Raw genomic sequence first — 27,033 nt, 5'->3', positions numbered from 1 at the left:
TGTGCTCCAGCTGTGATGTACTTTCTTACCACAGGTACCAAAGCAATTCCACCAGTATGCCATAGGCTAAAATCTCAAGACTTATTAACCAAAATAAAACGTCCATCTTTATAAATACCTTCATCTCAGGTATTTATTACAAAAATACAAAGCTGATTATCCTTTCAATCAAGTGAATATTGTAAGTTGAATTCTAAATAAGGGCTTATTACATAAGCTGTATCTCTATAACATTCTAGATTTTCACATAATAATCAGAAGAAAAGTAGCACAAACCAAGACTCTATAATGCAAAACATTCATTTTCCAGAGGAAAGAAAGGTATCAGATTATTTATATACAAATATTTTAAACTATATTATTTTATACCATCAAAGGAAATATTCAGAAATGTAATCAGAAATTAAAGCTATCTCAACCTATGAGTATAATCATCCAGCCAAGAAAAGTGAATCTTCTCATTCCCAGCCACTGAGAAGATTTTTACAAGGGTGCCAGAAGTCAAAAGTTGGAATGTAATTGGTATATTATTTGATCACTTAATATCCCTTATTGAGAACACCCAATGTTCTTCTCTGTACAAATTATTTTCTTTACTCTGTTGTTTATAACTCAAGTTATTATGTATAGGAATTTTTTCTTAGTTTCTGCATTTTTTTTTTATTAATTGGACATAAATTTTTTTACAAGGTGTTGTGCAAAAAGGGTGCAGTTACATAGTAGGGCAGTGTGTACATTTCTTATGATATCTTACAACCTGTTTTTCTATTCCTTGTCTAGGTCAGGTTGACATATGTGCAATATTACAATGTATCAAGAACATATACAGTATTCAAAGACTTGGTCTCTACTGTCTCTCCGTCTCCCTTTGTTAACAGTCATATATCAGGGAGATCATGCCCCTTTGTTTTCTGTGTTCTAGGCTTGTCTCACTCAACATTATTTGTTCGAGTTCTGACCATTTCCCTGCGAATAACAGTATTTCACCATTCCTAATCGCTATGTAGTATTCCATTGTGTATAAGTACCATATTTTTTGGATCCATTCGTCTGTGGAGGGGCATCTGGGTTGTTTCCATATTTTAGCAATTGTGAATTGTGCCGCGATAAACATGGAAGTACAAATGCCTTTTTGATATCTTGGATTTTGCTGTTTAGGATAGATGCCTAGGAGTGGTATGGCTGGGTCATAGGGTAGGTCTATATTGAGATTTTTGAGGAACTTCCATACTGTTCTCCAAAGTGGTTGTACTAATTTGCACTCCCACCAACAATGGAGAAGGGTTCCTCTTTCCCTACACCCCCTCCAGCATTTGTTGTTGCCTGAGTTCAGAGTATAGGCCATTCTAACTGGGGTGAGGTGGTATCTCAGGGTTGTTTTTATTTGCATTTCCTTTACTAGCAGGGATGTTGAGCATTATCTCATATGTTTCTTTGCCATTTTTATATCTTCTCTTGTGAAGTCTCTCTTTAGCTCTTTTGCCCATTTCCTAATAGGTGTATGGGGCTTGGAGGGGCTTAGTTTTTTGAGTTCTCTGTAGATGACCGATATCAGGCCTTTGTCTGTTGCTGTGCTGGTAAATATCCTTGCCCATATCGTTGGCTGTCTTTCTATTTTGGTGGCTATGTCATTAGCTGTGCAGAAACTTTTTAATTTGTAGTAGTCCCATTTGTCGAGTCTTTCTCCTATTTGTTGTGCCCCTGGGACTCTAATCAGGAAGTTCCTTCCTGTGCCTATAAGTTCTAGTGTCTTTCCTACTCTGTCCTTCAGTAGTTTCAAGGATTCAGGTCTGATGTTGAGGTCCTTGATCCATTTTGAGTTGATCTTGGTGCATGGTGATAGGCTTGGGTCTACTTTGAGTTTTCTGCATATGGCTGCCCAGTTCTTCCAGCACCAGTAGTTGAAGAGGCTATGTTTATTCCATTGTATGTCTTTAGCTCCTTTGTCGAATATCAGTTGGCTGTAAGAGTGTGGTTTTATTTCTGGATCTTCAGTTCTAATCCATTGGTCTTCCGATCTGTTTTTATACCAATACCATGCTGTTTTTGTTATGATGGCCTTGTAGTAGAGCTTGAAGTCAGGTATTGTGATACCTCCTGCACTGCTTTTTTTGCCTAGAATTGCTTTGGCTATTCTAGGTTTTTTGCTGTTCCATATGAATTTATGGATTGGTTTCTCTATTTCAGTGAAGAATGTGGCTGGGATTTTGATAGGCATTGCATTGAATTTGTATAACAATTTGGGCAATATGGCCATTTTCATTATATTGATTCTGCCTACCCATGAGCATGGGAGGTCTTTCCATCTCCTTGTGTCTTCTTTGATTTCCCTTATTAAATTTCTGTAGTTTTCATTGAATAGTTCCGTCACGTCCTTGGTTAAGTTGATCCCTAGGTACTTTATTCTTTTTTTGGCTACTGTAAATGGAATTGTTTCCATAATTTCCTTTTCTGTTTGTCTATTGCTGGTGTACAGAAAAGCTGCTGACTTTTGTGGGTTGATTTTGTATCCTGCTACTTTGCCAAATTGGTTTATTAGGTGTAGGAGTTTGGGTACTGAGTTTTTTGGGTCCGTCAGATATAAGATCATGTCGTCTGCGAATAGGGATAACTTGATTTCTTCCTTGCCGATGTGGATCCCTTTGATGTCCTCCTCTTGCCTTATTGCTATGGCTAGGGATTCCAGCACTATGTTGAACAGAAGTGGGGAGAGTGGGCATCCTTGTCTTGTTCCTGAGTTTAGAGGGAATGCTTTAAGTTTCTCTCCATTTAATATGATATTAGCAGTTGGTCTATTGTATATGGCTTTTATTGTTTTGAGGAATGTTCCATCTATTCCTGTTCTCTCCAAAGCTTTTAATAGGTATGGATGTTGTATTTTGTCAAAGGCTTTTTGGGCATCGACTGAGATAACAATGTGATTCTTGATTTTAGTTCTGTTTATGTGGTGAATTACGTTGATTGATTTACGGATGTTGAACCATCCTTGTGACTGAGGGATGAAGCCTACTTGGTCATGATGTATGATATTCTTGATCAGTTTCTGGATCCTATTAGCTAATATTTTATTCAGGAGCTTTGCATCTGTGTTCATTAGTGATATTGGTCTGTAGTTCTCTTTTTTTGTTGGATCTTTGCCTGGTTTGGGAATGAGTATGATATTAGCTTCGTAGAATGAGTTTGGGATTTCTCCCTCCGTTTCTATTTCGCGGAAGAGTTTGAGGAGTATTGGTATTAGCTCCTCACTAAAGGTTTTGTAGAATTCGTTGGTGAATTCATCTGGGCCTGGGCTTTTCTTAGTAGGGAGGTTCTTGATTACCTCCTGTATCTCACCATACGTTATTGGTTTATTTAGTTGATTTATTTCTTCTTGGTTCAGTTTGGGCAGTTTGTACTTCTCTAAGAATTGATCCATTTCTGTAAAATTATTGTTTTTTGCTGAGTAGAGGTTTTGGAAATAGCTCCTTATGATTGTTTGAATATCGTGTGTACTTGTAATTTTTCCTGTGGAGTCCCTGATTTTACGAATATGAGTCTCTTCTCTTCTTTTTTTTGTAAGTCTTGCAAGGGGTCTGTCAATTTTGTTTATTTTCTCAAAGAACCAGCTTTTAGTCTTATTTATTTGTTGAATGGTCTTTCTATTTTCAATCAGATTTATCTCTTCTTTAATCTTTGTGATCTCTCCCCTCCTAGTCGTTTTAGATTCTGTCATTTCTTGTTTCTGCAGTTGTTTTAGTTTCATCGTGAGGGTATTCACCTGCTCTGCTTCCATTCTTTTAATGTGGGTGCTGAGTGCAATGATCTTGCCCCTCAGCACTGCCTTAGCTGTGTCCCATAGCTTTCTTTGTGATGTGTTTTCTTTGTCATTGTGGCTTATGAATTCGTTGATTTCATCTTTAATTTGATCTGTGGCCCAAGTGTTGGATAGCAGCGTGGGGTTTAGCCTCCAAGAGTGTGTATAGGCTCTGTGGTATCCTTTGTTGTTGAGGGTTACCTTTAATCCACTGTGATCAGATATAATACATGGGATAACGTCAATACTTTTGTATTTGCTGAGGTTCTTTGTGTGGGCTATGACGTGGTCTATTTTGGAATATGATCCATGGGCTGCTGAAAAGAAGGTGTATTGGGTCTCTGTAGGGTGAAAGGTTCTATATAGGTCTGTTAGATCCATTTGGGAAATGGTGTTATTTAGGTCCTCAGCTCCCTTACTAATCTTCTGGGTGTTGGATCTGTCTCTTGGAGAGAGAGGAGTATTAAAGTCACCCACTATGATTGTGTTTGTGTCTATCTTGCTCTGTAATTCTTTGAGAATTTGCTTGACATATGTCGGGCCTCTTTTGTTTGGTGAGTATACATTTATCACCATGATTTCTTGATTCTGGATTTTTCCTTGTATTAATATGTAGTGTCCTTCTTTGTCTTTTTGAGTGGACTTTATTTTTTTTTTATTTTTATTTTTGGCCAGTCCTGGGCCTTGGACTCCGGGCCTGAGCACTGTCCCTGGCTTCTTCCCGCTCAAGGCTAGCACTCCGCCACTTGAGCCACAGCGCCGCTTCTGGCCGTTTTCTGTATATGTGGTGCTGGGGAATCGAACCTAGGGCCTCGTGTATCCGAGGCAGGCACTCTTGCCACTAGGCTATATCCCCAGCCCCTTGAGTGGACTTTAAAGAGAAGTCCAGCTTGTCTGAGATCAGGATGGCTACACCTGCCGTTTTGGTGGATGCATTTGCTTGGTAGATCTTGCTCCATCCTTTCACTCGAAGCCTGTTTTTGTCCCTTGCTGTAAGGTGGGTCTCTTGTAGACAGCAGATGTCAACTTTTTGTTTGCGAATCCATTCTGCCTGTCTGCTCTTCTTTATCGGGGAGTTTAAACCATTTATATTTAAAGAGATAAGGGTGTTTTTTCTCCTTCCATTTTCTAGGTGGGCTGTTTTTTCTTCTTTTTTTTTTCTCCTTGTCTTTAGTGAGCTTGTATTTCTGCTGGACTTTGGCTATTGAAGTTTCTTTCTGATTCTGTCTGTGTGTTTTTTATTATCTCTGTTGGCTGGGGTTCCCCTCTTAATATTCGCTGTAGGGCTGGTTTTTTATTCACATACTCCTTTAGCTCCTCTTTGGTGTGGAAAGATCTGGTTCTCCCTTCGAATGTGAACTCCAATTTCGCTGGATATTTGATCCGAGGTTGTAAATTGTTATTCTGGAGTACTTGGATGGTGTTCTTCCATTCACTTCTAGCTTGGTAAGTTTGTGTGGATAAGTCGGATGTTATTCGAATCCTCTTCCCATTGAAAAAAGTTTCCTTCTTCGCTTTGGCTGAATTCAGAATTTGCTCTTTAATCTTGAGGTCTGTAGTCTTGAATATTATGTGCCTTGGGGTGGCTTTCCTGGGGTCTGGCCTGCCAGGTGTCCTATAGGCTTCGGTTACCTGGATGGGGTCCCCTGTGAGATTGGGGAAGTTTTCTGCAATAACTTTATTGAGAACATGATTAAGCCCTCTGCTCTGGTATTCAGCTCCTTCTTCTATTCCAATTATGCGCAGATTATATCTCTTGTCTTTGTCCATTAGTTCCTGGATTAGTCTTCCCTGAAGCTTCACCTTTTCTTGGAGTGTGGTCATTTTCTGGTTGTTGTCAGCTGCTTCATCGTCCAGGCGAGAGATTCTGGATTCTATATGGTCTACTCTTTGTGTTATGGTTTCAATTGCGGAGTTTATGGATGTCAGAGAGCTATTTATGGTTGTCATATCAGCTCTGATCGTGGAGATTTCTTCCTTTAAAGAGTTGTATTTTAAATCTATTTTTTCATGCATTTCAATTCTCAGGATGTGGAGATTTTCTTTAAAGGCAGCTTGCATTGTATCCATTTTTGCTTCCATTTCTTTAAAGCAGGCTTGCATTGTATCCAGTTTTGCTTCCATTTCTTTCTTGGCTTCCTGGGTGTCCTTCCAGATTTCCGCTCTAAATTCCTGGAATTGTTTTCTGATTTCATTTCTGACACTTTCGATCATTCCTGTTAACATGGCCTCATTTGCTTTTTTAGTCTCCATCTCCTCTTCAGTCATGCTGCTTTTTGGAGCTGGCGAGTTGGCTTGCCCTTTGATGAACTGAGTTATGTTTCTTTGTGATTTGCACATCTGGAGATCTGGATGGCTTCTCAGGTTTGGTTTGTAGCTCCTCCCTCCCTCCTGTGTAGACGTGTCTATGGCAGCAGGTGCTGCCGCTGTGGCCCCCCCCCCCGCCCACCAGTGCAGGGTACGCCTACCAGAGCGGGCGCTGTCGCCGGGGGCCCCACCCTCCTGTGCGCTGTGCATCCACTGCAACAGGCACTTCGGCGGGATATGCCTCCCAGAGCAAGTCCTGGGTTGTTGGGTTGTGCTTGCGCCCTCCCACAAGTCCGTTGTGGGGGGCGTTATGTGTGGGGTCCAGTGGGATCGACTGTCTGGGTGTGGCTTGGCACCTTCAGACCTCACCTCTGCTGTGAGTGGGGGACGTGATCAGGCTCAGGTGACCCTGCTGGGCTGGTATTGCCCACCAGCGCCTGTGGTTTTAGTTGTAAGAGTCTGCGAGGTCCATGCGCCTCGGGTGGGGTTTGCACAACCGGCCGTCTCCCAGCCCCTGTTGGGAAGGGGGTGGGGCCGCTTCTGCCAGTTCAGGAACCTGTGGGGTGTTGGTGCTGCTGAGCCCTTCCCCTGCTAAACTGACTTCCCAGCGCCTGATGGGAGCTTCCCCGCCTGATTTGGGGGTTCTTTGTTCCCTCAGGGGTGGGGGAGGGGGAGGGAGGGCACTCACTTTTGCTGCTTTGTGTGTGTGTCCCGCGCAGCCGTTGGCCCTCCAGGGGTTGGCTAAGTGTTGTGGTGGCTTCCCTGGTTCCCGATTTCTGCCGTGCTGGGTTCCCTTGTCCGAACCCGGTGTGGACCCGGACTTCTCGTCCCTGCCGGTGTGTGTCTTGGTCCGCACCCTGCCTTGTGTCCATGGGGTCTCCCGCTATATGAATTCTGCGCTCCTGGCAGCCTGTCTGCCGATCGCCGGGTTCCCCTTTCCCAGCCTGACCCTGTTTGGGCCCGGGTCGGCTGGTGGGGGGAGGGTGCCCCGGTGAGTCTCCGGCTCCGTGTAGGTTTTCGGTTCTTCTTTTTTGCTCCTTTTTGTTTTCCTGTGTTTCTCCACTGCTTCTGGCTGCTGGTTTTGCTGGGTTCTTGATGGGGTGTTGGGTGTTGGAGTTCCCAGCTCACTATGCCGTTGGAGCGAGTTGGGGTGCCTCCCTATTCTATCGGCGCCATCTTTTCTCAGTTTCTGCATTTTTTAATCCAAGGCTCTGAAATATCTTTTATACCTATGTTTTATATCCATCTTCCTATTGTTTTTATTTCTTAAATGATCTAAAATATACCTACTCTGGTTATCCTAATTTTATGTGAAGCAAGACTATTATTAGAGTGTTTAGGCATTGTGTATGTATTTCTTTTTTTGGGGGGGGGCCAGTCCTGGGGCTTGGACTCAGGGCCTGAGCACTGTCCCTGGCTTCTTTTTGCTCAAGGCTAGCACTCTGCCACTTGAGCCACAGGGCCCCTTCTGGCCATTTTCTGTATATGTGGTGCTGGGGAATCGAACCCAGGGCCTCATGTATATGAGGCAGGCACTCTTGCCACTAGGCCATACCCCCAACCCCTGTGTATGTATTTCTTAGTGCTACATTATTGAATATAATTTGGAAGTATCCTTTCTAGATATAACTTGAGAAATAATTTCATATGATTGTTATTATACTGACCCACTTAGCACTCTCTTTAGCAGTCATTTTATCATGGTTCTAATAGACAGATTTTAAGAGAAACTTTATTTTCCTATTGGAGCAAAGTTACAGCCTTTCTTTGTTCACCCAGTTCTAGAGCCCACTGGCTCAATAACTTCAGCTTACTCACTTTGTTGCTACTTTTCTATTTCTTTAAAAAAAAATATTCTCAAAATGATGTACAGAGGGATTACAGTTTCATACATAAGGTAGAGAGTACATTTCTTATCAAACTTGTTTTCTATTTCCTCATTCTTCTCCCTCTTTCTCCCCTCCACAACCCCTCCATGTGTTGTACAGTTGGATTACAGCATATAGTTTTGTAAGTATTGCTGTTTGATTGGTTTGCCTTTTACCATTTGTCTTCCCATTTTCATTTTCTTATGTATGCTTCTTATATTACAAATGCTTCTTCATCTACCCCTTCCTTCCCAACTCCTTGTCTATATTCTCCTCTCTCCACATTCTTCTCTCTTTCTCTCTTCATATTATTTTATTTGACTCTTCATTATTTACAATTTCCTCTCACCACAACTACCAGTTAGCTTGATGCCCATGGCTCATGATTGCAAGTAATCCTAACTACTCAGAAGGCTGAGATCTGAGGATCATGGTTTGAAACTAGCCTGGGCAAAAAAGTCTGTGAGACTCATATCATCAATAAAAACTACTCAGAAAAAGCTGGAAGTGATGCTGTGACTGAAGTGGTAGAGCACTAACCTTGACCACAAGATACACAGGGACAGGGCCTAGGTATGAGTTCAAGTCATAGGAGACCCCCACCCTGCAAAAAAAAAAAAAAAAAAGAACCAATTAGTTTTCTCACAATGTGCCAAACTACTATATTTGCCTCTCTATATATCAATATCAATAAGATTTTAATAATAATGTTTACTAGATTTTTTTCTGTATTATACCCATCAATTGTGTTCTGTAATTGTATTTGTAATACAAATGTCAGAACTTCTGGCTTCTATTGATCGTTTCACTTTTGATACCCCTAGTATTAGAATTTTTATTTCTCCTATTAAAACAACATATTATATAGGCATATCTATTGCTTTCCTTGTATTTACCACATTCCTTTTTTTTTTTTTTTTTAGGTAGAATTTCTTTTTTTTTCAAATTTTTATTATCAAACTGATGTACAGAGAGGTTACAGTTTCATACGTTAGGCATTGGATACATTTCTTGTACTGTTTGTTACCTTGTCCCTCATACCCCCTTTTCAGTTCACTTACACCAAACAGTTTTGCAAGTATTGCTTTCGTAGTTGTTTGTCTTTTTTTTTTACCCTGTGTCTCTCAATTTTGGTATTCCCTTTCAATTTCCTAGTTCCAATACCAGTATACATGGTTTCCAATATACTCAGATAAGATTACAGAGATAGTGTAGGTACAACCACAGGAAGGTGATACAAGTTTACCACATTTCTTAATCCTTGTTTCAGAAAGTATGTGAAAATTAACTCAAACACATTTTTCTGTGTAACTGTGGACATGTTTTTGCAGGATCTGGTGCAGGTTGTGCAGGTACAGAGGAAGAACTTTATTCCTTTTCTCAGAGATTGTCTGGAAGCCTACATCTTGACTCTTCATCAGCATTTATTTATGTGTTGATTAATATAATATGTCAGAATTTATGGCATTCTTATTAGTGTTCAAAACTCTGCAGGACACATGAAATTTGCTTTTTACTGATGGCGACTGGATAAGCCTGACTTCTCAAATAAGCACTGAGAGTTGTGTGTGTGTGTGTGTGTGTGTGTGTGTGTGTGTGTGTGTGTGTTTCTCTCGAATACAATACTCCTGGTAGACCTTTGTAATTGGAGTCAGATGCTCAGACAAGTGGTAGTGTATAAACAGGAATCATGATAAGCTCCTATTGAAGATAGCTCTTGGATCTCTGATGTTTGCCCACTTTTTCCAAATAAAACCCTCCAGTGAATATGCACTGTGGAGCTCTGTTTCTGTTTAAATATTTGAACAAGGACCTATAGGTCTTAGATATCCTTCTTGTCAATTTTAAGAAAAAGCCAAAATGTGTCATTTCTGTGTATCCTGTGTAGGGTAGCTTTCCACATTCTTTGTGTTTGTTTGTTTGTTTTTGACAGTACTGGAAATTGAATACAGGACTTTATGTTTGAAAGATAGTCACCCTCGAGCTATATCCCCCACCTTTTTTCCATGGTTGCTTTCAAGGTATAGTATTACATTGTGCCCTCAAACTCCAATTGTATTTCCTTATGTAGCTGTGCATAACAGGCCACTGTGCCCATAGCAAGCATAAGAGATGCCTGCCACTGTACTAGGCATTTGAGTTAGATGGAGATTCATGATGGTAAGAAAGACTCTAATAATAACAAATACCAACACCACTTTTCCACATTTTTTAAAGCTCTGAATGTTACATGAATTTGTAATCATTATTCACACAATTAACCCCTAGATGTTTCTGAGGATATGTTTGATGTAGATTTCTCTGGTTGCTAAAGCACTTGGTGCTCTCTTTAAAAAAATGTTTTGAGTATTCAGCTTTCCCTTTGCGCATTGCTTATTTTCATCTGTTGACTACTGTTCTGTTGTCTTTTCTTCATTTTTACCCAAACAATTCCTTAGTTGTTTAAAATGTATTATTAGAAACCTCTCATTCTCCTGTTAACTGAACCTGTCTTTTTGCTATTCAATTCACCTTTGTAAAACAGAAATAGTAAGAATACTAGATAATGTATGGAGGATGATTTACATCTACATGTAAAAAGGGATCTATTCATACAGAATTGAATTAATATTTGTGTTGTACATGTGTACATTTATACCAATTTAATTTTAATCTCAATTTAGACAATGCAGTTATATGTTTAGCCGTGTATCAGTCTGAGACTAGATATCAAAAGTTCAGAATATAAACTAGTATGATAGATGGAGAATGATGCAGCTGGAATATCAGAAGCTATTATGATGCTCTGGAACTCCCTCCCATTAGCTCAACACTTCCTCCATGTGGGCAGGGGACCCTTCCCATGCAGCTGACCTGCTTTTCTGCACCATGCACCCATCTTTCTCGTGATGTGGAAATCCAAAACCAAGACAACTGAATACCAACATTTTCATTGTCAAAACGTCAGTGTTTTCATCATTATTACTCTTGCACCTACAAAATTATTTATCACAAGAATATAAAAGTATTTTAGAAAAGATATCATGAAACACAATGTATAAGTTGTATCTACTTTCTTTACAAAAGAAAAGCAAACCCAGAAGGGAAAAATGTACACTTGTAATGTCATCATTCATAAATTCATGAGGCAAGACTAGTTTTCTGAGATTTTCAATATAGATCTTGATAGAGAGAGAGACATGAAAAAATGGTGGGTTCAAATGTTCTTATAAACATGTGCTTTCTCTTCCGCGAAAGTCTCCTCTGACTTGCTAAATCAATTCTATAAACACTGAGACTACTTCAGAATTTCTCAAGACATAATCATTAAAGTAGATTTCTAGTGTTTGGTAAATTCCCATTTCAGTGAATGTTCTACACACTCTCAAATTTATATCTGTAGCGTCTTTGCTAGCAAGTAGTCCAGGAGAGTGGTGTATATTCACTTATCTAAATCAGACTAGTATAAGATACATACTGTCCCAGGATTGTGTCTACTCAGTGTAAGTTGGTGAAAGATTTCATTTCTTAAAGTTTGTATCTGATGTACTGTGCCAAGAGGACACATGGCCACGTCTCTGTGTTGAGCAAAACAGCAATTTGTGAGCCTCACTCAGTAACAGTGACTGCCATAGGCAAGTAGCACAATGTGTGTACTATTGTATCTTGAATATTCTCTCACTCCCTCAAGCAGAACCTTGCCTTTTAGAAATTCTTGAGAATATGTTTTCAGATTAGTCTGATTAACTCAATTCTCATCATGGACTGTATATTATATAGAATTTCAAGGTAACTCACTTTCTTAGAAGCTTTCAATTTAGCCTATATCTTTATCAACAAATACTTAATATCACAATTAATGAGTCAAGTAGATTGCCAGGTATTATTAATTATGTCTTTGAGGAATTTAATTTTTTTAGTTTTGCATATATTTTAGATATGAGGCCTTTGTCCATTGTATGGCTGGCAAAGATCTTTTCCCAATCTGTGGGCTTTCTGTTTATCTTGGGAGCTGTGTCATTTGCCCTGCAGAAGCTCTGCAGTTTGATGCAGTCTTATTTCTCCAGCCTTTCTTAGATTTGTAGCATAACTGGGCCGTTATTAAGGAAGTTGCATCCTATGCCAAGGAGCCCGTGTTTGTCCTACTGCTTCTTGACTTCTTGTAGTGTTTTCACTGTATCTTTGTATTTTGAGGGCTTTGATCCATTTGGAATTGCGTTTGGTGCAGGGTGATATATAAGGATCTAATTTTAGTTTGTTGCATGTGTTGAACCAGTTTTGCCAGCATCATTTGTTAAAGAGGCTATCTTTCTTCCATCCTATTTTTTTAGCTCCTTTATCAAAGATTAAGTAGGCATAGTTCTGTGGATTCATTTCTGAGTCTTCAGTTCTGTTCCATTGGTCTTCAAGCTTGTTCCTGTGCCAATACCAAGCTGTTTTTATTACTATAGCTTTAATACAGCTTGAAGTTTGGTATTGTAATTCCTTCAGCACTGTTCTTTTTTCTTAAGATTTTTTTTTCTTTTTTGTTACTTGCGGTCTTTTATTGTTCCATATGAATTTCTGGATTGCTTCCTCTATCTCATTAAAAAATGGTTTTCGGATATTAATGGGCATTGCAATGAATTTGTAGATAGCCTTGGCAATATTGATACTTTGACAATATTAATCCTCCTAATCCAGCAGCATGGGAGGTTTTTCCATTTCCTTAGTTCTGCCTTAATTTCATTTTTCAGGTTTTTAAAGTCCTCATCGTAGAGATCTTTCACTTCTTTGGTTAAGGTTATTCCTAGGTATTTTAGGGTTTTTTTTTGAGGCTATTGCAAAAGGAGTTGCTTTCCTGATTTCCTCCCTCGATGTTTGAGTCCTGTGCATATAGAAAGGCCATCGAATTTTGAGGGGTTATTTAATATCCTGCTACTTTGCCAAAGTTTTGGATCAGCTCTAGTAGCTTGGGAGTAGAGTCTATGGGGTTCTTTAGGTATAGGATCTTGTCATCTGTGAAGAGAGAAAGTTTAACTTCATCCTTTCCTATTTGAATGCCCTTTATGTTTTCTTCTGCCTAATTACTCTGGCTAGGAATTCTAGTACTTCTTCAACAGAAGAGAAGGGGAGAGAGCAGACATCCCTGCCATGTTCCTGATTTTAAAGGGAATGGCTTTAGTTTTTCACCATTTAGAATTATGCTTGCTGTTGGTTTGTCATAAACTGCCTTTATTATATTCAGAAGTATTCCCTGAAATCCCAATTTTTCCAGGGCTTTTATCATCAGTGGGTGCTGGATTTTATTGATTGCCTTTTCCACATCCAGAGATATAACCATGTGGTTCTTTACCTTGCTCCAGTTGATGTGGTGGATTACATTAATTGACTTGCATATATTGAACCAACTTTGCATCTCTGGGATGAATCCAGTTTGGTCAAGGTGTATGATATTTTGGATGACCTGTTGAAGTCGATTGGCCAGAATTTTGTTGAGAATTTTTGCATCTATGTTCATCAGGAAAATAGGGCTATAGTTCTCTTTCCGTGATGAGTCCCTGCCTGGTTTTGGGATGAGGGTTATACTGGCTTCATTGAATGTGTCTGGTAGTGAATGTTCTCTTTCAATTTCATTGAAAAGTTTTAGAAATATTGGTGTGAGTTCTGTTTTAAAGGCCTTATAGAATTCTTCTGTGAATCTGTCTGGACCTGGGCTTTTCTTGGATGGGAGATCACTTATTGCCATTTCTATTTCAATGCTGGATATAGGTCAATTTAGAAGGTTTAAATATTCATGGTTGGGGATATCAACTTTTTCTAGGAAAACACCCATTTCTTCCAAGTTCTCGAATTTGTTGGCATAAAGGTTTGCAAAATATGTCTTCATTGTGTTCTGAATTTTGTTTGTTTCTGTGGTGATATTACCTGTTTCATCTCTGATCTTGTTTATTTGGGTGTGCTGCCTTCGTTTTTTGGTCAGGTTTGCTAGGGGTCTGTCTATCTTGTTAATTTCTTCAAAGACCCAACTCTTTGTTTTGTTGATTCTTTTGATGTTCTTTTTGTCTCTAATTCATTTAATTCTGATTTGATTTAAATTATTTGCTTCCGTCTATTGACTTAGGTTTGCTTGCTGTTCCCTTTAGAGGAGGTTAAGGTGCTCCCTTAAATTGTTGAGCTGTTTCTCCAGTTTGTTGGTGTAGGCACGCAGACATATAAATTTTCCTGTGAGTACTGCCTTTGCTGTGTCAAGGGAGCTGGTACCTTGTGTACTCATCTTGGTTGAATTCCATAAACATTTGAATTTCTGTTCTATTTTCTTCGATTACCCACTGATGGTTCAGCAATGTGTTGTAAAGTCTCCATGAATTGTAGGATTTTCTATGGTGGCTGTTTGAGTTGAACTCTAATTTTATTGCATTGTGGTCTGAGAGAATGCAGGGAAGGGTTTTGATACCTCTGAATTTGTACAGATTTTCTTTGTGCCCTAAGATGTGATCTATTTTGGAGAATGTTCCATGTGCTGCTGAGAAGAATGTGTATTTTGTTGTTGCTGGATGGAATATTCTGTAAATGTTGGTTAAGTCTAGTTAATCTATGCAGTTGTTTAGTTCTGTGGTTTCTTTGTTCAGTTTTTGGCATGTTGATCTGTCCAGAGGTGACAGTGGAGTGTTAAAGTCTCCAACGATCAATGTGTTTGTGTCTATCAGTGTTTTTAGAGTCAGTAGTGTTTGTTTGATGAAGTTGGGTGCTCCTGTACTTGGTGTGTAGATGTTTGGGATGTTTTTATCCTCCTGTAGGAGAGATCCCTTTATTAGAATGTAGTAACCTTCTTTGTCTCTTCTTACCATTTTTAATTTGAAGTCAATTTTATCTGATACTAGGATTGCAGTGCCAGCCTGCTTATGGGGGCCATTTGCTTGGTAGATTTTATTCCAGCCTTTCACTTTTAGGAGTTGTTTACTTTTGCTGGATAGATGTGTCTCTTGGAGGCAGTAGAAAGATAGATCTTGATTTTTGATCCAATTTATGAGGCTATGTTGTTCGATTGGAGAATTAACTCAATTAATATTGAGAGTTATGATTGAGAGCTGATGGTTCCTTTCACTATCTCTATCTTGTTAAAAGATGTGTCTTCCCATTTCTTGATCTAATATTCTGGTTTTCTATTTACATTTCATTTCCCTGTCTGTATTGTGATCTTGATTATTTTCCCTCTATAGTACATCTTTGAGGATTTTCTGTAATGCTAGTTTGGTAAAGATATATTGTTTCAGTTTTTCATTCCTTGGAAGACTTTTATTTGACCTTTGGATATCAATGATCTTGGTTGGTAGTTATTTTTATTTAGGGTTTGGTATACCTCTTTCCAGGGTCTTCTTGCTTTCATGCCTTCTGCTGAGAAGTCTGGGGTAATTCTGATTGCTTTTCCTTTATATATGATTATTCTCTTCTCCCTAGCAGCTTTAAAGATTCTTTTCTTGGACTCTATTGATCCTGTTTTGATCACAATGTGTCATTAGGATGTCCTATTCTGGTATGGTCGGTTTTGGGTTCTAAATGCTTCTTGTATCTGTATAGGCCTATCTTTCTGGATATTTGGGAAGTTCTCGGCTAATATTCTGTTAAATAGGGTAACTATTCCATTAACTTCTTTTTCCAGGTTTTTCTCAATACCTATTAGCCTTAAATTGGGCTTCCTGATTGTGTTTTGGAGCTCCTGGAGTGATCTGTTTTGTCAAATGGATTGGTTTTGTATTGATTTTCTATCTTTCTCCATAGATTCTAGGGAATCTTCAGCTCCTGAGATTCGATTCTCTGCTTCAGGTAGTCGAAACTTTAGGCTAGCTACTTGATTTCGAATCTCTTTTCCTTCTGACTGGTCTTTCCTGTTGATTTCCATGTCCTTGCTATAATTATTTCTTAGGTCCTACATGGACTTCCTTACTTCATTAATTTGGTTTTGAGTGCTGTCTCTCAAATCTTTTAGCTGGGTATCTATCTTTTCAATTAACTCTTGACATTCATTTATCTTTCCATTTGTGGAGGCCTTGAAATTCTCTATTAATTTTTGGTTTGCCTCGTCATGTTCTAGAATAGCTTACTGAAGAGATTCAAGCTTTTCATTTAACATGTTTATCAGTAGACTTTGTAGAGCATTTTGAGGGTTTTCTTCTATGTCTTTGATTGACTGCTCTGCTTCCTGCTTGTTTTGAATGGGAGATGAGACTTCATTGTTTCCCATCTTGTGTTTCTTCTGCCCATTTGGATTGGGAATGCCAATCTACAAGCACCTGTGAGCACCATTTAAGACCCAAAGCAGACCTTCCCAAGCACTGTTGTGTAAATCTTAGAAGTTCACAATTATATACAGACACCTTGTATACCTGTGTATAAAATTAGATTTGGTGTTTCTAAATAATACAGTTTTACTCTATCAACCAGTCAAGAGCCCTGTATTCAGTAGTTACTTATTTACAGTTACAAGCCAATGAGCAATTTTTGTTCTTATATTAAGTTCTTTTTGGACTTGCTGGCTTTGTCTTTGAACCCCTTTGATTCACTCTGATTGAACAGGGATACCCTCTATCCAATAACCAGGGGTCAATGGAATCTGGAGGTCCTGGAAGTAAATCAAGAGGGTAAGTTAGAAGTACTAAAGATAATTGAGTAAAATGTATGGGGGAGTGATGGTTTTGGTTTAGTTTCAGTTATGTGGAAATGTAGAGAAGAGTAGAATCAGTAGAAAGAATGAGGTTGAAATGATAGACAATGGAGAATTAGCAGAAAAGAGTGGAGGTGTTATTCATAGGAAAGTTATTTTTTAAAGAAAGAGAATGTGAAGAGAGTAATAAAGATAAAATACTGGAAGACAAATGCACAAAACAGAAAAATTATTTTAAAAAAACAAACAAAAACAAAAAAAACAGAAAAACGAACAACCCCCCCCCCAAAAAAATACCTGATAAAACAAATAAAAATGGAAAACAAAAAACCAACGACATCTCAGAAATGAAAAAAAATAAAAGCTTAAAAAAATGTTTGAAAAAATGGAGTCTTCCTTGTTTGGATGGGCTTTCTACAGTCTCTGGTTTCCTTGTGATGGTCTTCAGTCTATTTTGCTTCTTGGCTGGTTTGACTTGCTTTCAGTTTGCAGGGGGTGGATCTGCTTTGACCTTCGTCCCCTGTTAGTGAAATCCTGAGGCACTGTGGTTCACACAGCTTGCAGGTAGGACTTGGGTGTCCTCTGTAGATGGGGAATGTGAACAGTCTTGGGAACTGTGGCTCCTCCCATCTGCTGTGGGGCAGCTGCCTTTAATGCCTGACTTTGAATAGGCTGTGGATTCAGCAGGGCGGGGTGCCTCTGGCCTGGTTTACCTGGCTGAGAGTCACTTGCTGGGGAAAGGTCCTCCCTCCTGGGTGGGGTAGCCTTCTGGGCGGAGCTGGCTATGGAATTCAGCTGGGTTTCAGGCGGGAATTGGGCTTCCTCTGTGATGGGACCATTTATCTGTCTCAGGAACTGTTTGTTCTCCGTCTGGTTGTTCCATGCTGCTGGTAGCTGCTTGCCGCTTTTGGTTTTAGTTTAGAAATTCCGGTGGTCAGGGCGGGGCACCGCTCACTGAGTTCACCTGAGTGTTTGAGCCGCGGACTGGGACGATCCTCCTCCCCGTCCATGCTCAACCTGCGATCTGCGTCTGTCTGCGGCCATCTAAAGGATTTCTCCCTGGTCGCTGTGTGCTTTAGGTGCATGGAGTGGGGTGTACTGTGCCTGTGCAGGCACTGTCGTGGTGGCAGGATGCCGCCCAAAGCTCAAATCTGTGTTTTCAGGCCAGCAAAGTCAATTTTTTCCTTCCTGGCCAGAATCCCTATACTGTTATAACTTACTTGGGCTTCCTAGGAGTAAAAGTTTCTCTGAATCCCTATACTGTTATACCTTACGTGGGCTTCCTAGGAGTAAAAGTTTCTCTGGAGTGGTAAAACTGTGATGTTGGAGGGAGCTTAGCTAGAGCTCTGCTGCTTCTCCACCGTCTTCCAGGATATTCCCCAGTCATGTTTTATTTGAAATAAATAATGTGATAGTGAAAATGTGTATTCAAATAAACTTTTTGGACCTTTGTTTGCAATACAATAGTCTTTCCTATTTGAGAACAAAAGTAATTTGAGTATTAACCTTAAAATTTACTGTATTTCAATTTAATTTTGTTTATATTTTTGATACAAATTCATGGTATGCAACCCAGTATTACTTTAAATTCTCATTTCTTTTGCCATGCCACTACATCTCAAGGGCTGGAATTACAAATTTTTCCCTATACTCATATTTTTACATTAAATAAGTTATAAGATTTTGTTAAATAACTTTATATTAAAATGAAAGATATTTTTCATTGAATAACATTCTCCTCTCTCTACTTCATTTGTACCTATTCATCCTAGAATCCTTTTACATTCATTTCTGAAATGCTTAGTATAGACAATGAGCAGATATCCAAAGTCATGACAAAAAGTTGTTTTATTTTAATTTTTTTCATCCCTGCTTTTGTGTAAGAAGGACAGAGTGAAGAAAAGTTTCTACAGTATTGTCTAGAATGACTTTGAACTCATAGCTTCAAGCAATTCTCCTGTCCCAGCTTTGTGTCTAGCCTAAATTCCTATTCCACTTCATTTATCTTTGCTATGATGCTCTAATATGTATAATTGATCCATATAATAGATTAATAATAAGTTTTTGTGAATAGTGATAATATAAATGCAATCTATGTAATTAAAGAACATAATAACTTGAATTCAGAAAATATTTGATTTCTTTCTATGTAAAGGATAAAAAAAAAAGAAAAGAAAACCTTGTGTGCATGTAATACATACTTCAGGAAGGAATATCAAAGTCAAGTTGGGTACCAGTAAGAGTACATGACTTCTAAGCAATAGAAGTTAATTTCTACAGTGCTTCTGTCCAAGAAGTACAAGATGTAGACTTTGGCAGAAACACTGACAAATTTTACTTCCAAAATGTCTTCTGTTTGCTCTGTTCTCTGGAGGGAATAGAGCAAACAACATGTCCTCCAACGCATGTTGGAAGTTTCATAAGGGCATTGATCTATGTCATCATGGTCTGACCACCTCATAAACATCCCACCCCCCCCCTCCCCCAGCAACATCACCATCAAGGTGAATTTTTGGACACAAATATTCAATCCATAGGATCGTACCTCTAACCCCACAAAGTTCATTTTTCACACATATAAAATTCATTTATTCTATCCTTATTTTCCCAAAGTCTCAACTCATTCACCATAAATTTCAAAGACTATGTCCACAATTTCATATGTGAATCACATATGTAGATTCCAGGTATGAGTCAACTTAAAGCATAAACCTGAAGCATAAAATCTTAGTACAGGCATAAAATAGATATTTGGGGTCCAAAAGGGAGCAATTAACATAGAGAAAAGGATGACTGTTACCAAATAATACCAGATCCTGGTAAGACAAATTACATTAATACAAGAACCAGAGACAGATTTTCTTTGGTGCTGTATGTGGCCTTTCATACATGCTGGGACAGAGGAATACACCAAGGGACCTATCCCACATGTTTTTCTTGGAAAAGCCTGCACAGTAGCCCTCACATTTTAGAGTTAAGTACCTACAGATCTTCATCCCAGTGTTGTATGTCAGTCTCAATGTAATAATGGCATCTAAGGGGAGATTTTCTCACAAGTTTCCCCAGATATCCCTAATCATGGCTGTGCAGTGTCCCAACCCTGTGGCAATTGCCTGTCCAGCACCAGTGTTCTGGCATCCTTTAAAATCCAATGGGAGGAAGCACATCTCCACAGCTTTGCAATCTGTGTGAGTACAAAGCCATGGCCACATCGATATTACCTATGTTTACTCTTGTATCTTCCAGTGTGCTTCACCCTGAGCCTATTTAATGCACATTTGGAATAGCCAATAGACCTTAAATCCAAATATACAGAACAAAGCCTGGAGGAAGGAGTAGATAATGAACCCCAACAACTCAAGGTTTCCATGGACCCCTGTCTTGAAACAGTTCTGTCCACAGGTCCTTATATTCTTGACCTATGATGACTGGCTGTTCCTAAAATGATTAGTATACATTTGAAATTATTCTTTCTTGTTTTGGAAAATACCATCTATTTTTGATAAATACCATCTATTTTTCTTAGGCCTACAATAATCTCTTTATTCAGTATTCCTTCAAAAGTCAGGCATTGTGGGGCTGGGGATATAGCCTAGTGGCAAGAGTGCCTGCCTCGGATACACGAGGCCCTAGGTTCGATTCCCCAGCACCACATATACAGAAAACGGCCAGAAGCGGCGCTGTGGCTCAAGTGGCGAAGTGCTAGCCTTGAGTGGGAAGAAGCCAGGGACAGTGCTCAGGCCCTGAGTCCAAGGCCCAGGACTGGCCAAAAAAAAAAAAAAAAAAGTCAGGCATTGTAATGCACCTAATAAGAGGTTAGATACAAAAGATTGTGATGGTAGGGCAACCTGGGAAAAAGCACATGATCCAATCTGACAAACAAAAATAATAAAATGATTAGGCACATTGATCAAATGGTAGCATCTTTTCCTAGCAATCTTGAGGCTCTGAGTTCAGTCTCTGTTACATATATACATGCATTCATGCGTGCGCGCATGCGCACACACACACGAAGCTAAAGATAGAGGGAGAGATTTTCACCAAAACATGTCCTTAGTAATCTTCCATAAACATTCACATTACATTTTTACTATTTACCACCTGATCATACCAAATATTTTCCATATCTTCAAGTGCTCCTTCCCTTTACACTACAAATTTTATCTTTAATCCATTTCTCTCTTCTCACCCTTTATAATAAGTAGTCACTAGAAGCCACCAAGCACCCTCAGCTTTTTGTTTAGAGAGTTCTTCTACCAATTATCCAATTATATTTCTCATAGGTTTCACCTTGCACAAAACTCTGGGACACAGACACAATTCAGCCACATCCTTTGTCAATGGTTTAACTTCTAGTTTCCTTGATACAATCTAATATCTTATCAGAATTATTTTCACTGTCAATATTTCTTTTAGTGATACAATTACCAACAGTTTACTAAGCTTTAAAATGACAAGGCTCTACTTACAGATGGCTGCTTCTTCTGGACCTTTATAGCCTGCTCCCAATATATTAGTCACTCCAAACTTGGTTTCCACAACTTTTAGTTATTTTTCCATTGCATTAACCCATTTCATGGTACCAATTTGCTTCTCAGTAGCTAGAACAAAAATATTTAGGGATGATTAATCTATAAATAAAGGAAATATATTTGTTTACAGGTCTAGAGGATATGATGTTTAAGATCAAGATACTGACAGATTCTGTGTCCAACAAGAACTTCCTCTCAGAATCTGATACAGTTTCCTGCAGCATCTTCTGGAGGGGAAGGAAATGATACTCTATCCTCTCATGGTAAAAAGAAAGAAGTACTATACTGTTTGCTGAAACCTCTTTTATAAGAAAATGAAGCTCTTCTTGAAAGTAAATTTCTCATAGACTAGATATCTTCAAGAAGCCACTTTAATACATTTCCCCTGAAGTTTTAAGTTCAAATATGAATTTTTAGAAGTACACATATATTCACACAACAGCAATAATAATGGTTAAATGAAGTGGTAACTGTGCCTGTGGTAAACCCTACTAAGGTCAGTATAAAAAGTTCTCCAAGTATAAAAACAAAGGAATATATTTATAAAATAGATAATTCAAGGAAAAGAACATGGAATGAGACAAAAGGAGGCAAAGGAGAAAAATAGATATTGAACTGCAATTTATACTCTAAATGAAGATATAAAACTGTTAAAAAAGAAGAGAGTCTGTATTTATTCATTAGAAAGTCAGTGGAGCTTTGTCCAGCAACAGAGGGAGGTAAAATTGAGGTGAAAGGAGAATTTGATGCTAAAGAGACATATTAAAGGAAATTCTCAACTTTTCTTCTCTTTGAAAACAAGAGAACCTAAGAAAACCTTCCATAAATTTCAAAAGGGAATTCTATTTTTAGTAATATAGTGACCTGTTGTAGTATAATCCTGTAATACCAGCTACTCAGAAGGCTGAGTGAGGCAAGAGGATCTCAAGTTCAACTCCAATGTGGGCAATTTTTTAAAATTAAATACCTGATTCTCAATATATTGAAAAGAATTATAGCTCAATTTATAGAGGTCCTAGTTTCAATCCCAGCACTAGTAACAAATACATAAATAAATAAGATAACTATACTCATAACAGGAAATTATGAGGAAAGGTTACAGTTACATGATTGTAAACGTAATTGATTTGTGGTAAAACAATGCAGGGGGTAGTTAAAGAAGAGGAAATAAAAGACTAAATCCCATTAAAATTATTTTGAAATGTCAGCGTGTGATTTAGAAAAGGGTAATATAATGTTTGAATTTGACTGAATGAAGCACGTTACACAAGTTAAAAAGAAAGAATAGCATCTGAACACAATAAGCTTTCAGATGCAAGAAATGTGGGTTTGACTTCATGTGAATAAGGTAGCTCTTCCAAGTTATGTGGTGTGTTCCTACATGACACATTGAAGAGTGCTATCCCAGGAGTAGGACATATGAAAAATGAATAGGTTGCTGAATAATCTCTAAATTCCATTACCCTCTGAATATTGAAATGGGACCTAAGACTCGAAGGAAAAATATAGAGACCAGGCTTTATCACCAGTATGATTGTGGGGCAAGAGGCTTCTTTTTTTCACACATGATGACCAGAGAAGCTGAATCTTTTCATCATATAAAAATTTGGGTCACTTCCTCATAATCTGGGGTCATATTCATGTTTTGCTTCAACAATAAATTTTGGGTCATATTGGCTATATAAATTCTCAAATACTTCTTAGTTAACTCAGGCAGGCTTCTGAATTAGAGATTTTACCTATCTCTTTCACACACCCACATGCACATGTACACATGCATACACACACACACACACACACACACACAGAGAGCTAAGTAAAATCTTGTGAAAGCATTTACATAAAAGACAACAAAGACTGGCTGGCATATAGAAAAAGATCTCAGGCTGTTTTTTTGGAAGAGGATAACAATGGAGAAATGAGTATCACAGTTAGAAGGAAATAATTATATATTATGTAAAATAGAGAAATTGGGGAAAATTGAGATTTTTTCACACTGAATTTATTGGCTCTGGAGAAATCCATACAGAACAGTGTACAAAATTAGACACTGGAGCTTGGCACAGGTTAGTGTTCTGGAGAACATTATATGAGTCCTGCCATGTCATAAGCCTAGCTACTTGGGATGTGGATACAGGAAGAATATTGCTCAAAGCCAGAAGAGGCAGTAATTTAGTAAGACCCTGTCTTGAAAACATCCCAAAGGCAGATACAGGATGATCATAATTGAGGGTGGCTCTGGAAAAATTTGTAACACTTTATCTGAAAAACAAACTACCAACGGGATTTTAACATCTGAAGATAGGATTCTATGTGTGCTTAGGTTACAGGAGGAATATTGAGATGTGGAATCAGTCTCTGTAATCCTCTGTAATGAAGAAAGTTATAAGAAGATAACCATTTGAAATGACATGGACAAGACGAGAGGCAATGCAAAAGAGAAATGAATAGATAGTAATTGGTAATGGGAGTGTAAGGAAGTAGATGTTAAATATTTCTCAAAGTCCAAGTGTGGTTGGTGATACTTAGCTGCTGGCAACAATAAGAAAACATATATAAAACTACCAAGTTGGGCCAAGTTAGATGAAGTAAATGATTGAATGTATCATTGAAGGGCACATTGGGACTGAAACATGTTCTGCTTTCTCTCTTTCCCTCCTACTTCCTGTGCCACAGTTCAACAGTGGTGGTCTCTCCCTGTCTACTCATCAAGCAAAAATAGTGGGCCAAATGAACACTGACTGAAAACCATGAGCTTAAATAAACCTTCTTCCTTGTAATTGTCTTCATATTGTGTTACATCAATATAAAATAGGTCAACAGAGATGAGACACATATTATATTAGGAACAAAAGAATGATGGTGAGGTACCACTGGCTCATGCCTGTAATTCTAGCTATTCAGGAGACTGAGATCTGATGATCCTGGTCCTGGTTCAAAGCCAGCCAGGCCAGGAAAATCCATGAGACCCTTATCTTCACTAAAGTAAAAAAAACAAAACAAAACAACACAACAACAACAACAACAAAAAAAACAGAAGTGGAGTTGTGGCTCATGTGATAGAGTGCTAACCTTGAGCTCAGGAACAGCACCTAAGCCCCCAGTTCAAGCCCCAAGACTGGCCAAAAAATAAAAGGAAAAAAGAATGATAATTCTGAGGTCTTCATCAAGAATTATGGATAAGGAGAAGTTATGAATAAGAAACAATTCTTCTTGCATGTTTTCCTGATGATGATATTTTAGCTCTGTATCAGTGACATTCAATTGTTAATTCAAATTTGAGAGCTTCCAGCCTAGTTATTTATTAGTATTACAGAAACATTAACTTTCTATTTCATCAATACTGTGTCACTTCAGAAAAGTCCAAAGTTTCATTGTTTTAATCAAATAAAGATAAAAAGGTCTTCTGTGAGAAAAATATTTTCAAGAAATTTCGTAGGCTTTCGTAACACCAAACAAATATAATTGAAAATTTATAGGGGGGCTGGGAATATGGCCTAGTGGCAAGAGTGCTTGCCTCCTACACATGAAGCTCTCGGTTCAATTCCCCAGCACCACATATAGAGAAAACGGCCAGAAGGGGCACTGTGGCTCAGGGGGCAGAGTGCTAGCCTTGAGCGGGAAGAAGCCAGGGATGGTCCTCAGGCCCTGAGTCCAAGGCCCAGGACTGGCCAAAAAAAAAAAAAAAAAAAAAATATATATATATATATATATATATATATATATATATATATATATAGGGCAGATGTATGATCTACCCTATGGAAAGTAGGTACACTGTGAACTGCATAGGAAATATACTTAGCTGTTTCCTTCTCTAAATCTGCTTTAGTGTTTATATGCCCAGGAAAACACTCAGATCCTAAACCCTGCTTCTTAAACACAAGCAGCTGAGAATGTTCATAATCAGTACGGGAAAGGTTTATCTTTGTTGCTGTTATTTTCAATGTACCATATGAAAGTATGCCTTTTTCTTTTGTCTTTCTTCCCCATGGTTTTACCACTGATGTCGCTGTAAGTGACTTTGGTACACTGGATATTGTATGTACGTTTATCAGAAGTAGGGGAGGGGAACAACAAAATGGAGAGACAAAGGGTAGACAAAAGAAAGACAATAGAGACTCGATTCTGGTTTCTGCTCTTTTTTAAAAAACTTATTTTTTAGTATTAAGGGCTTGAACTCAGGGACTCACTGCTCAATTTGATCTTTTCAACCACTCTTCCAGACCAGTTATTTTGCTGGTTATTTGAAGATGTAATCCTTTTGAATGCTATTTTTGTCAGTCATAGGAGCTTGAACTTGGGGCCTGGGTACTGCCACTGAGCAATTTTCCTCAAGGCTAGTGCCCTGCTACTTTGAGCCACAGTACCACTTACAGTTTTTGAGTGGTTAATTGAAAATACAAGTCTCCTAAGGGCTTTCCTGCCTGGGCTGTTTAAATTGTGATCCTCAGATCTCAGCCTCCTGAGTAGCTAGAGTTACAGGTGTGAGCTACTGGTGCCTGGTTCTGATTGGTTTGTGATGACTTCTTCAGATGAAAGTCTTGGGAACAAATGTATTAAAGGAAATATACTTAAAAGAATACAAAGAGTAAATGGAATATAAAGAAACAACCAGAGCAGGACAACATCTCTGCCTTTTAGCCTTAAACTGATGCCTCTTGCCAGCACAAAGTATCCAGGCAGCGTCTGTCTATTGAAAGGCAGTTTAGGAGGTTTAGGTCTGCTAGATAGAACACCCTCCTCCCACAACCCTCTTCCTGAAGGATAGCACCTGTCCTTACCAGAAATCACCTATCTAAAACCAGTAATCCGGGGCTGGGGATATAGCCTAGTGGCAAGAGTGCCTGCCTCGGATACACGAGGCCCTAGGTTCGATTCCCCAGCACCACATATACAGAAAAAACGGCCAGAAGCAGCGCTGTGGCTCAAGAGGCAGAGTGCTAGCCTTGAGCCGGAAGAAGCCAGGGACAGTGCTCAGGCCCTGAGTCCAAGGCCCAGGACTGGCCAAAAAAAATAAATAAATAAAAAATAAAACCAGTAATCCCCTGGAACTGTCAATCACCTGTCAATCACCTGAGAGTGAGCAAAAGAACCTCAGGCTCTGAGTTTACTTCCTCATCCTCTGAGGTCACTTCCACATCCACTGTAACTGTATCTACTGCTCAATCTCTGTGCGTTATAGTTCCCTCTCTGCACACATCTGGTGCAGACTGGTGGTTTGGTTCTCCCCAAAACTCTCTTCTGCCTGAACCAGGAAATGCTCTTCTTTTAACAACCTTTAGGTCTGGTGCTGAACAGATGTTAAGGGTTGCTGAAAGGAGACCATCATGTGGTGCAGGCATCAAAGGGAGAGCCAAATTGGTGGGCCACGCTGGAGTGCACTGTAGCATGTGGCAGCTCCACTGATGGTAGAGAAATTATACAGGGGATGGTCCTTGTATGTGAGGAAGTGACCTCATAGCCTAGGGAACCTCTACTGTCCAAAGGAGGCATGACTGGAGTGGCCAACAAAGTGATTTCAGAAGATGAGGAAGTGACCTCCAAGCTTGGGGATTCTCTCACTGCTCCAGGAGTACCAGGTACTTGGGTTACAGGTGCTTGGCCGGGATTTCTAGGGAATCCCCTAGTGCAGTTGTGCATGGAGAGAGAACAACGGTGAAGGGGTCTATGTATAGTTTTGCATGGAGAGAAGACACATGGGACCATCTTTCCCAGGCAGAACCTAACACTAAGAAGGCCTTTTTAATTTTTTTCTCCACAAATATCTCCTAGATTTAAAGATCATAATTAATATTAATCCAGAATTTATACTCTCCCTAGAACTAGGCATTTTGTGTCTGGTTTAAGGAATATACTTTCTACATATTTTAAGTAAATGAAGGTTACAAATTAATGGGATCAATTTCC

At 38.9% G+C, this 27,033-nt stretch overlaps 1 pseudogene; it reads left to right on the top strand.

Moving 5' to 3' along the window:
• LOC125350884 overlaps positions 1-26,532 on the top strand; it is a 45,132-nt pseudogene extending 18,600 nt beyond the window's left edge.
• The last annotated feature ends 501 nt before the right edge of the window (positions 26,533-27,033 follow it).

Source organism: Perognathus longimembris, chromosome 4, assembly GCF_023159225.1.
Source record: "Perognathus longimembris pacificus isolate PPM17 chromosome 4, ASM2315922v1, whole genome shotgun sequence".
Lineage (NCBI taxonomy): Eukaryota > Metazoa > Chordata > Mammalia > Rodentia > Heteromyidae > Perognathus > Perognathus longimembris.
The sequence above is the reverse complement of the archived record's forward strand: the minus strand, read 5'-3'. Positions and strand labels throughout refer to the sequence as shown.